The following is a 12,566-nucleotide window of genomic DNA, read 5'->3' on the forward strand; positions in this document are numbered from 1 at the left end:
TGTTTAGATTTTATCAATTAATTAGACAGTGCTCGTTGTGGCTAACTTAATCCCATTTCAATGAAGATAATTGATTGAGTCACAATAAAAGATATAGTATCGGTTGAATCGACATTGTCTGAACGCCATAGCGGAAACCGGCGACAGCGATCTTCAGATTGCTATGTTAACCTACAGTGTTGAAGTGGTGTTCGTCGTGCTCTCGTGTCGCACGGGGAGCACACTGTGAGGAAATATTGATCTCATGAGAGTCAATGAAGAAAAAGACGTTAAAGTATTTAAACCCAGACTGCCACGTGTTGTAGATCAATAGCGACATACCAGTGGTCGGGGGATCTCAGCTGACATTGTGTGTTGGACATGGGCACTTTTCGAATATTTTAACCAAGAACTGTGCCTGGGATTTGAACTGACAGTTAAGATGACAGGGGACACTTTGACCAAGGACTTAACACTGAGTCTAGAATTTGGACTGAAAGAGAGATAAGATGGCCTGGAACACTTTAGCCAGAGGCTTGACACTGTGTCTAGGATTTGAACTGAGAGATAGTTCAGATGGCCTGGGACGCTCTGCCCAAGGACTTGACACTGAGCGTAGGATTTGAACTGTGAGGGTAAAGATGGCATGGAACACTTTGACCAAGGACTTATCACTGGGACTAGGATTTGAACTGAGAGAGTTGAGATGGTCTTAAAGACTTTGTCCAAGGACTTATCGCTAGGGCTATTATTTCGACTGGGAGAGAGTTAAGATGGCCTGAGACGCTCTGGCCAAGGACTTGACACTGAGCCTAGGATTTCAACTGAGAGATAGTTCCAGATGACCTGGTACAATCTGGCCTAGGCCTTGACACTGAGCCTAGGATTTGAACTGAGAGATGGTTCAGATGGCCTGGTACACTCTGGCCTAGGCCTTGACACTGAGCCTAGGATTTGAACTGAGAGATAGTTCAGATGGCCTGGTACAATCTGGCCTAGGCCTTGACACTGAGCCTAGGATTTCAACTGAGAGATAGTTCAGATGGCCTGGTACAATCTGGCCTAGGCCTTGACACTGAGCCTAGGATTTGAACTGAGAGATAGTTCAGATGGCATGGTACACTCTGGCCTAAGCCTTGACACCGAATTTGAACTGACTTAGTTGGGATGGCCGCTAACACTTTTACCAAGAACTTAACACTGAGTCTGACAAAGGTGATCTTGACATTTTGACACATTGTGAACATGGACTTACTACAAAGCCATGACGACAGTCTGAGGAAGTTAGGTTCATTTCTCGAATTTGTACAACATACATGTTATGTTCTGAACAGTGACACGCTTGTGCCAGTGTGTGAATATACAGAATGTACATGCTATTTGTGTTTTATGTCGTTAACATAAGGTAAGTGAGTATGGTTTTACGACGTTTTTACGACATCAAGTTATGATATCTCTAACAGAGACACGTTGCAAAGCTATACGGCAGTACTATCACGCAGTTTATTTTCTGAAGAGCGAGTGAGTTTGGTTTCAAGCAGTTGTGAATGAAAAAAAATAAACATTTGCAAATCGCTGAATCCATCGACTGACACACGATCACAGGGCTGTATTAAATAGAGTGAGGCTATTTAGCCATTCGGAACAGCACAGGCTATTTAGTCATTCGGAACAACACGCGGTGATTAGCAACACAGGGCAGCACAGCCTAATTAGTCATACGGGACAGCGTGGTCTATAAGGGGCAACGCCCCTGTACTCCTTAACACCTCATGTACTCAACTCCCACCGTACTCTTTAACTCCTCATTTACTACCTAACTCCCCTGTACTCAACTCCCCTGTACTCCTCAACTACCCTGTATTCAACTCCCCTGTATACAACTCCCCTGTACTCCTCACCTACCCTGTACTCCTCAACTCCCCTGTACTCCTCAACTCCCCTGTACTCCTCAACTCCCCTGCACTCCTCAACTCCCCTGTACTCCTCAACTACCCTGTACTCAACTCCCCTGTATACAATTCCCCTGTACTCCTCAACTACCATGAACTCCTCAACTCCCCTGTACTCCTCAACTCCCCTGTACTCCTCAACTACCATGAACTCCTCAACTCCCCTGTACTCCTCAACTCCCCTGTATACAACTCCCCTGTACTCCTCAACTCCCCTGTACTCCTCAACTACCATGTACTCCTCAACTCCCCTGTACTCCTCAACTATCCTGTACTCAACTCCCCTGTATACAATTCCCATGTACACCTCAATTACCCTGTACTCAATTCCCCTGTACTCCTCAACTACCCTGTACTCATCTCCCCTGTACTCCTCAACTACCCTGTACTCAACTCCCCTGTACTCCTCAACTACACTGTACTCAACTCCCCTGTACTCCTCAACTACACTGTACTCAACTCCCCTGTACTCCTCAACTACCCTGTACTCAACTCCCCTGTAATCCTCAACTCCCCTGTACTCAACTCCCCTGTACTCCTCAACTACACTGTACTCAACTCCCCTGTACTCCTCAACTACCCTGTACTCAACTCACCTGTACTCCTCAACTCCCCTGTACTCTTCAACTATCCTGTACTCAACTCCCCTGTATACAACTCCCATGTACTCCTCAACTACCATGAACTCCTCAACTACCCTGTACTCCTCAACTACCCTGTACTCAACTCCCCTTTAATCCTCAACTCCCCTGTACTCCTCAACTCCCCTGTACTCAACTACCCTGTACACCTCAACTACCCTGTACTCAGCTCCCCTGTACTCCTCAACCCCAACCCCCTGTACTCCTTAACTCCTGTACTCCCCAACCCACCCGACCCCCCCCCCCCCCCCCCCCCGCCCCCCGTACTCTTTAACTCGTGTACTCATTAATTGCTCCTCAACTCCTCAAACCCCCAGTACTCCTCAACTCCCCCATCGTACTCCTGCAGTCCTCATGTACTCAAAACCTCCCTGCAACACATCATCCTGCAGTCATCAAGTTTCCACATTAACACTTGAATTGGTATCTACCATAGTAGTGTAAACCTACAAGGAATGGAATATAGATTCTTTATGTAGCTTGACGAAATTTTAATCTCGATCTAGACAAGCAAGTGTTGAGTCGTGAGACTAATAGTAATCTTTAGGTTTAGGAACTGACGCATCTGACTGCCGAGGTAGACGAGGCCTGGGACGTGGTTTAAATCAAGCTTGACACATCCCACTCAGCGACTATTACGTTGACTTCACTAATCACATTCCTTCAATTTCCATCAGACTTGTTGCAGGACAATTTATCTACCTTGCGGCGGACTGAGATTTCTCAGTGTACATTAACTAGACTTCCCATGGTGCCAGATATTGGGTAGTGAAGTGGACTGAGAACTGATCACTATTACTTACATATCAATCAAGTCATTCCACCTTAACGTCCTATTAATTGCGTACTGAAGGCATGAATACCTTTGAGCCCTTGGTACATGTAGGACATTATGGTGTGGTGAGAGAGTTAGTACGTCATTTGAATAACATTACGTTAGTATAATGTTTGTCGGAAAACCCGAAGTGATACCTATTTACCACTTGGATGAAAGCCATCGGCATTAGTATGGTGCTAAGAAACCAATGATCACAACAAGTGCGAATATAGGATTCGATACCATTATCTTAGGACCCTGGTATGCTCAGGCGAATTTTACAGCGAATTGCAACGTCTTTGATGAATGAGACACCCTTGTCCATACTGTTGTGGAGAAAAAATGCATTCAACTCATAGTTGCTATTTCAATACAGCATACAATCGCCGGGTCCACTCAATGCACTGGCTACAATTCTACACAGTTTTGCCTGCATTGGTGACATTTCAACCTTAATCAACAAACATTTACAAATCGCGTGAAATCTTAATGAAATATCTAATGTTTGAAATAAACTAAGTTATACTGACAGTCGCGACTAACAAAAACACACATAAATCTGAAGGAGTGAATACTGACAAGCATGATGCCAAACCTGCAGCCGTTTGATTTCTCAGCTGTCTGTCTTGAGAACATCTTTCCCATCACTCAGCACTTGTCGAGCTGAGCTAATTCTATCGAGTCCTTATCTCACCGCGTTTGATGGCAAGGTCTCAATTTGAAACTATTGCCGCTAGATAAACACCATTTCACCCTCGTCACGGGCAACGTGATATCACAGGAGAAAAACCGACGGTGTTTGCACCAGATTGTATCTTAAGAACGTTTTCAGACATGCCGGTTGAGACAGAAAAAAGTCATATAGTTATGGCTTTGGGATCTAGATAGGAATAGCGATGATTTACAAGGATTTGGTTGTGTATGGATTTATACCGAGAAAGTGTATATTTATATACAGATACCCTTGTCAGCGATCAAGGGGAAACAACCTCTCGCGGTGAAGCAACATAGCATTTCGACGATAGGTAATTTCCGTTCTTCTCTTTCGAATGTACATGTTTAAGCATCATATTGATACAAACCATTTTCCAGACATATTGTTGGCGTGTACTATATTTAAAAAAGCTAATATGAGGGCGGTCAGAATTATAAACAAGCATGACTTTGTTTTTCGTACAACATATCAGGGGAATGAATAATTTTGCTCTCATATACCTTTGGGGCGCGTAATATTTTTCTTAACAACAGGTGTTATCTCGTCTAGGTTTTGACCTTAAGGAACCTGTTATACATACGAAAGAGAGAATGTTAGCCATGATTGCCCATCTGTCAAGGGATAGATATTACCCTCAAAATAGAAAAAAAATCTATGAAGGGTAGCTTCGTCGAATAGTTTCATAGCCCGCATAAAGAAACGTGGGACAATGTCCCTTGATTGTATGGTTTGGTGAGCTGCTCTAGGAATTGCTCCCTAGGGTTTCTAGCCAAGGATCGGGGAATGTGGAACAAAACATCACCCAAATGCCAGCGAAGGTTGTGCATAGTGAGCTGCCCTAATGAATGTATGAATAATCTATCAAAATATTAGTTCTGACTGCAAGCCATGTTTTGGGGGTTATTGTATAACACGTTCCATAGTAATCGTGCCTCCCCGCCCTGGTGTATTTATAATCATCAGTAGGTTGATTCATATTGATATGAATAATACAGTTTGGTCAGATGTTAAACTGGCAGCAGCCGCTGGTACCATCTATCATCTAAAAACACTTGCAAGCTGTTAACATATGAACCCTATATTTTCTAAGTGCTCTGTTGCAGGATTAACAAGGCGAGATAGTGTGAAGTTCCAAACTCTTCTATTTTCATTCTGTCACGAGTGGATAAATTATGTGTGCAACAAAAAATCTCTAGACCGTGTCATGATTCACTATCTGGAGTGACTTGAGTGAGTACATGCCATATATCACAGCGTGTCATCTTAATGATGTGATGATGGTCTTAGGCTTCAAACATTTTGATGAAATCCACGAGCAGCGGACAAACCTTGAAACAAAACAAAATTGAACTGGGATTCACAAACACGAGCATAGGTTCTAGCCAGCGTAAGGGACGAAATCTGGAGCCTTACAAACCAGGGCCACTGGTGACCCCTCATTAACTGGAACAAATGTAAATCAGGTAATGATTAATTGAGAACGATGACATTCGGATTAACGGTGTTTCAGTGTATAAAGTGACCATGCACTGTGATACTCTCGCTTCTCATGTCCCACATGGGTAAACATGTCAATTTGGGGTCGTGATATTGTAAAATTGCACACACTCATTATTCCAAACTTTGTAAACATACTACGCGGTGAATTTTTAAAATCAATATTGTATAAGATCCGTCAATAATTTTTTTTAAATCGATAAGCAGGTGCTGACTCCTAAAGGCAAGGCATTGTTTATATACCCAGACAGGAGTGTTATGCTATCTTTCAATATAACGCGGTCTCAGCTCGCGGCGCTGTATCCAGTATATTTTGCAGAAACGTGGTAAGGCACGACCACCTACTGTGATTCTACGGGGAGTAAACATTGCTAGAGCTGCGCACGTGCCTCGTTGTTTAGGTAACAGAGAATCGAGAAAATACACATTTACCAACAGTTTCCAGTAAAAAATGTCATACCGTGAAATATCAAAATTACGCTTTTGTCTTGTGATGATACAGGACGTGACCGCGTCCCCCGGCGTGACGTCACGTCGCTGTTTACACAGCGGTTCCTTTGATGTGCTACATACTCAGTTTCCTAATTGTTTCTTGTACCTATGGACTTCCTTCACAACAACATCTGTGCCTATTTAACTAGAAACATGTGCGTTGCGTGCTGTGTTGAGAATACCGTCTTGTCTTGCATGGAATGCACATCATTTGCACGAACCTTGGCAAAACCGCAGGAAGAGCAAAAACAGCAATTCAATAACTAACCCGTCATTATTTCGCGATGGTGTTCGTTCTGAGCTACTGAGCCAATTACCCAGGCATGTTGACTGAGTCAGACATGCAAGCTTATGACCCAGAATATTCACTATTAAAAATAATCTAACGATAGTGCTTGTGAAAGGGACGTTTATCGCTGCATCACACGGTGATTGACGACAAATACCAACATCTTAATTAATCACTACCGTTTTAAGAGCAGTTATACGGTGATGGGGTCGTTAACTATCATTTTAGACAGTGGCTGTTTAACTAGAGACTGGGCGCATACATCACGTCAACTTAAACAGAGGAAAAGTTTAAAAGTTATAGTCGCCTGACACATAACCACTTTTCTTTATAAAATTGATGAGAAGAGACGGTACCAGTGTTGACGGCTTGTATCTGTCATGTGTCTCCATCCCGGGAACTCTTTTCAAATAAATCATGCTGTCAAGAACAGATTAAACATTTTTTGGGGAAAAATGCACTGGCAATGTCGGCTCAAGTTGATAAATTCAAAGGTTAAAATTGATCCTGGTGTTTTGTATAGTGTTAGAAATTATTTCATGAATCAATTTAATAGAAACAATTCCTTCTATTGTGCTGCGAGTCTGTTAAAGCCTTTCAGCTGAATCACGTGAATGGCTGCGACAGCTGTGGCCGTCTGTCATTTGTAACAACTTACAGAAACAAGTAAACAAATAATTTGTTTATAATGCGTGGGTAGGTTCTGTATATATCTGCATCAACAACATTTAATCGCGTCGCCGAAAAAACACACTACAATGATATGAATGGATACATGTGCGCTCAGGTCAAACGCCTACACATAATTGGATACTAGTAAGACTTTCACAACAGAAGAAAATACAAACATATCATCATCAGTCTGTTTCTTTCTACGCAAATGCTTACACGCGCATATGTCAAGAAACGTTGCATTGCCGCAATAGTGAGTGAGTTCAGGTTAACGCCGCTTCTACAAGTATATCACATATATCCTACAGAGTGTGTCCAGTGCACCGCAGGTCAAGGGAGGTTACCACTTGGGGCTTGGGGCTGTTTGTTTGTTTATTTGTTTCTTTGTTTAACGGTGCACTCAGCACTATTCCAGCTATATGACGGTGGACTGTAAATAATAGCAATCCAGCGATTGACATCATGAGCATTGATCTACACACTTGGGACACGATGACATGCATCATCAGAGTTACCGAGCCTGACGACATGTGTGATCGTCGTCTCAAACGACAAGCATGGTTGCTGAAGACCAACTTTAACCCGGATCTTCACGGGTCGGCTTGGGACTGAGAAACCAAAGATCATAGTAAAGTCGGTGTTGCAAATCCGGTTTCGAACACACTACCAACGTAGCCTAACAAGGCCAAAGGCTATCACTGCATAACTACATCGTGACAGAGCGGAACGGGCATTTGACATACGGGCACGTCTTTAACCAAGACTACATGGTCGGGTACTATCATCTACCCGTCTCGTCTAGATAAAACGTCTATCAAGAACTACATACATGCATCACAATTGTTTTCTATCAGTTTGATATAAAGTTGTTTTATTAAATAGGGAAATCAAATCTGTTTTTTTTTATGAAAGTGAACAGAATGTCAGCACAGGATAATTATATAATGCAGGATTCATGCCAGAGTGGTGTTGTAGCAAACAGTATTATCATATATCAATATTTATGTCACGCTATATTATCGTAAATGAAAGAGATGCTATTCGAATTCAATGTGTCATAGCATCAATGTTAAGATATTTGGCGAATTATGATAATGACATAATTTCATATGTACCGGATGACACTGGCTTGCTGAACTATATGATGGTACCTGAAATAATGTGATGGTAGTTCTAAATATACAAAGTTGAGAGAATATATGTCTCGATTAGCCGCCTTTAGACCACACACGCACGCACGCACGCACGCACGCACGCACACAAAAAAAACTCCACAAAAAATCACAAAGCACACAACAAAATACGAACAAAGTACAGAATATTACAGAATATCTAAAAATATCTATAATCGAACACTACAGAACTACATGTTAACACAGTAACACTCCTCAAACAAACAACAATGGATCTGAAAAAATAAATAACGACTTGGAACAAGGTCATCAGTGCAGAGATCATATTCAGCTTTGTCGGTTCAACGCAAACGCTCCACACTCAAATAGGATTATGTTTTTAGTTGGAATATTGTCACTGTGACATTTTGAAGCAACCGGTTATACTTTGGAGTACGACTCCCATCATAATGATGTACACATGCTCTGTAAGCCCAAGCCATGTGGTTATATCAAGACTGCTCATCTTAACAACACTGATGAGTGAAACAAGCCAGAATCATACTCTCTGGAAATAAAGGGTTTTACTACTACAGTAACAGCAAAAAGTATAAGATTTGGTTCACAGGTAAATCGTAGCATCAAGATAATGTATGTCTGAAACCATCGCCGTCCATATATACACTGGTATATATAGGTATCAGATATATGTTTATTGAAAGGTTACGTGACGTCTGTGTGGGGTTTTAACTCATCGCGTTTATCCCTATAGAAACACAAGCTAGATATCCAGCATTCTGAGTCTCAACAGCAATATGCAAGAATTCACTTGTCAACACGTTGGATTTGCACGATATTTTAACTGATCCTAATTTACAACCAATTCCATACAATCTGATGTATTTCGGTAGCTAGCGAGACATATTTCATGGGAATGTCTTACAGTAAGGAAAATAAATTGCTTCTATAAAAAATACAATTCCGGAAATTACAAATCACAAGAGTCAAGGTTCCACTTGGAAGATACAACATGGTGGTGGTCTCTTTTGACACAAATTGCAGCAAGGCAGTTCTGTATTCCGATGTGAAGGATGATACTCCTTCAACCACGCTCTCCATCTCTCCCACCGTTCCCGAAGACGCCGCGGAGATTTTGATTGCAAAGATTGGTCTATTTGGTCTACATGAGCTTGCTTCCTCTGAGGAGGCAAGCGCCTAAACAAGAAACCACAATGACTGCAAAATGCAGGATAAAAGATAATATTTACCTCAATACTGGTCGTATATCGCCGGTAAGTAATTGCTGTTCGCCGATGTTTCTGAGTAGTCGTTTGGAAGTAGCATCAACAATTGGTGTGTTTCGGTAATCTGAAAGAAGCCGTCCAAAAAAACAATGTTCAGTGAAGGACGTGAAATCCATACGCGTATCTACTTTCATAAACAAACGCTACAGCAAAAGCAAAGAAAGTTTTCAGGATAACATTATATGACCTTCTGGAGCTAGCATTGTGCAACATTATGTAATGGACACGAGGACGTCTGTTTTAGAACGGCGGCATAGGCATCGTACTGTTTACGATGGCAATTAGGAGATCGTATCAATTAACTTGCGCATTATATTTAAGCGCTTATTACCGCTAATGACATAATGGGAGAAATAATACCACGCTGGTGCATAAACCCTAATACTCACACAGACAAGTAAATATATCAGAAGCTTTTCAATTTCAAGACGGATGCGAGAATCTGAAACATGAGAGGGGTAGGGATGGGGTTGGGTCGAAATTCGGCTTTTGTAATTTAGGTTAGAATACATTAACAGCTATATATAAATAACCTCCTTGGTCTACATCACAAGATGCACAAATACATGCATTATTATCAGTAATCAGTTAACACACGTGTTAAAAGGACACTTTCACAAGCATACAGACAATCTAAACACGTTCACTGATAATTCCAGCTCTGTTATCTTATTAATGAAAGGACTGGGTCGCTAAGAAGTAATCACGTGTCATGCCTGTCTGATGGCAATTGTTTTATCACTTGAACCTGTCTTAATGGAGCGAATATGTCCAATCACTACCCTCTCCTCCCCCGCCCCCGCCCCCTCTCCCCACCCCCTCTCAATAAGTGCGTGTTTTGAGATACCGTCAACGAGCACCTGGTGTTGAGTGGATATTTACAACCGCTGTTTTGGTAGTACAAGCACCGATGGTCTAAAAACAACCGATCTGAATTCAAATATTTTCTTTGCGGATGTGTTTTGGATTACCGTCACCGTCATTCGTTTAAAAGCGAATGAAAAATCACAGAACGGGGTCATGGCGTGAAATAAAAACTGCGTAGTGAACAAGAATAGCATGCCTGCACGGATTTATTGCCCAGAAGTGACGCCACGGTCGTAATCACGTCTACGCTGTTTTGTACCTGCGCTAGGAACAGGCGCTGATGGTTTCGGTTTCAACAATTATCTCCTTAAAACGCGACACGTGAGAACTGTGAATTGTCCTGTTTTGTGTTTGGCTGTTTTCTATCTAACGAACATATCTGAATCCTGATACATATTGTCATTAAGGACGTCAAACGGACAGTTATCTCATTTGGAATCGTGATTTTCCTGTAAATGATTTGAAAATCAAAATCTTTGGACAGTTATTGTTGAGAGTTACAAGCACATGCAATATTTAAACACATTTCCAATGTGGCGGATGTCACCTTACTGACAGATTCTGAAACTGAAACCAACACACGTTCACGATGAACAGAAGCTCAGATCTAAAGCATAAAGTACTAGACTAGTCTGCCAATAAATCTAAAAAAGGAAAATTTGAACAGGATGTGTGATAGGCGTTGCCATGACAACTCGAGATATTTTCCATGAAGGGCTACTTCAAACTCCGACAAGCTTAACAGTTTGTGTTCTACACAATGTAAAATTCAAGGACACAACCATCAGACATTTGGGCAAACAAAGGGATTATATTGGTTGGGACAGGCTTGGTATATAATGTGTCGCGGGCGTTTACAATGAATCTGCACGGAAGACACAGTCGTCATGCCACGATTCGCTATGCAGAGTGGTGCCCCTTAGGTGTGCCAGGAACCTATGATTTGCTTATATCATGTTTTCACCAAAGTGGCAAACGACTAAGACATGCATCAGGTCTTCCTGTACAAGCTAACACGCCATGATATCGCCGAAATACTGCCCAGTGCTACTCATCAATATGACCAAGGGACCGTTCATTGTATGTTGTGTGTTGGATGTGGTCGGTGGACGACTGGGATCATTGTACTATTTCTGGTATGTAGTGGTTACGATCTTGGAACGATACCCAAGGGCATGATCCACAAAATTATGATCGTAACGCCCATACACTCGAACATAGATTTACGATAGTCTCAGCACTAAGACCGGATTGTGGAACAGGGCCCAAGGCGACTTCTATAAATGTCAGCCTGTAATTTATATGTTTTCTTTCAACAATCCAGTGTGATGTTTAGACGTCATTGGGCGTATGTGAACAAGAAGACACAGACAGCCAAATTGTAAATCCGCGAGCTTTCTTATCCTACTTGATCACACGTGCGACGGAACGTCAAGGCCAATTTAAATGTAGAATATAGCTTCAAGGTTATGTAAAGACTTGCACAAGTCTCTAAGTCAATGATAATAAGTTCAAATAATTATTTCTGGAATTCCCCAGAAGCCAAAAGGCGTTCTTAGATGTTCGATTATCAATAGTAATATCCTAATAATAACTATACATTCATTGAATTATTCTCAGTAGAGATTTGGAGCAAGGCTAATTTCTGTGTAGACTAACATCTAGTCTCTGAAATGAACATATTTTACAGAAAAAACAGTAGTTAAATTATAGTTATAAAATGTAATAAAAAGGAGCCCAGAGACTGTCTTCATGATACTGCAGTAATCTAGACTTGCCAAACATATAGACTTGCACGGGCTATATTGGAAATATTTGTTTCAGGGTCTGTATAACAGTCTAAATTCTGTGGTGCAGTGTCATGTAGGTACTATCCTGTTGTATTCATTATAAAGCTGATGGTGGGTATAATGTTGACTGCAGACTAAAGTTGTTTTAAACTAGACTTTTACATTTACTGCATCGTGGATGAAAATACTGGTGGACATTTGGAAACACCCTTCAGATGTTTGTTACTCCACACATTTCTGCGTGTGCAGCGTTAGATAAGCAAGTCCTGTTGTTTTTGCAGTTTAACAGACTGTTTTCTTAATTATTCGTAGTAAACACTTCAGTTGGCATTCAGCGAAAGAAAACTATTCTACCTGTACTTTTTGTCGGCAGACCCGTAAACCATTTTGTTGAAAGGCTCGGCATCAATCATTTCACGAAAGGGTGAAAAAGGTAATA

General features: G+C 41.5%; 1 protein-coding gene across 5 annotated transcripts in view; it reads right to left on the bottom strand.

Annotated features, from left to right (window-relative positions):
- Positions 1-12,566, bottom strand: part of LOC124110579 (glutamate receptor ionotropic, kainate 2-like) — a 111,553-nt gene that overhangs the window by 71,922 nt on the left and 27,065 nt on the right. For 4 of the 5 annotated variants that reach the window (XM_046469926.2, XM_046469928.2, XM_046469957.2 and 1 more), the window contains exon 2: positions 9,435-9,534. The exons of the other annotated variant lie outside the window; for it this stretch is intronic. The gene's annotated coding sequence lies outside the window, so the exon portion shown is untranslated. The remainder of the gene's footprint in view (positions 1-9,434; positions 9,535-12,566) is intronic. 5 annotated transcript variants of the gene reach the window in all.

This window comes from Haliotis rufescens, unplaced genomic scaffold, assembly GCF_023055435.1.
Source record: "Haliotis rufescens isolate VD_foot unplaced genomic scaffold, xgHalRufe1.0.p SCAF_5, whole genome shotgun sequence".
NCBI classification, from domain to species: domain Eukaryota; kingdom Metazoa; phylum Mollusca; class Gastropoda; order Lepetellida; family Haliotidae; genus Haliotis; species Haliotis rufescens.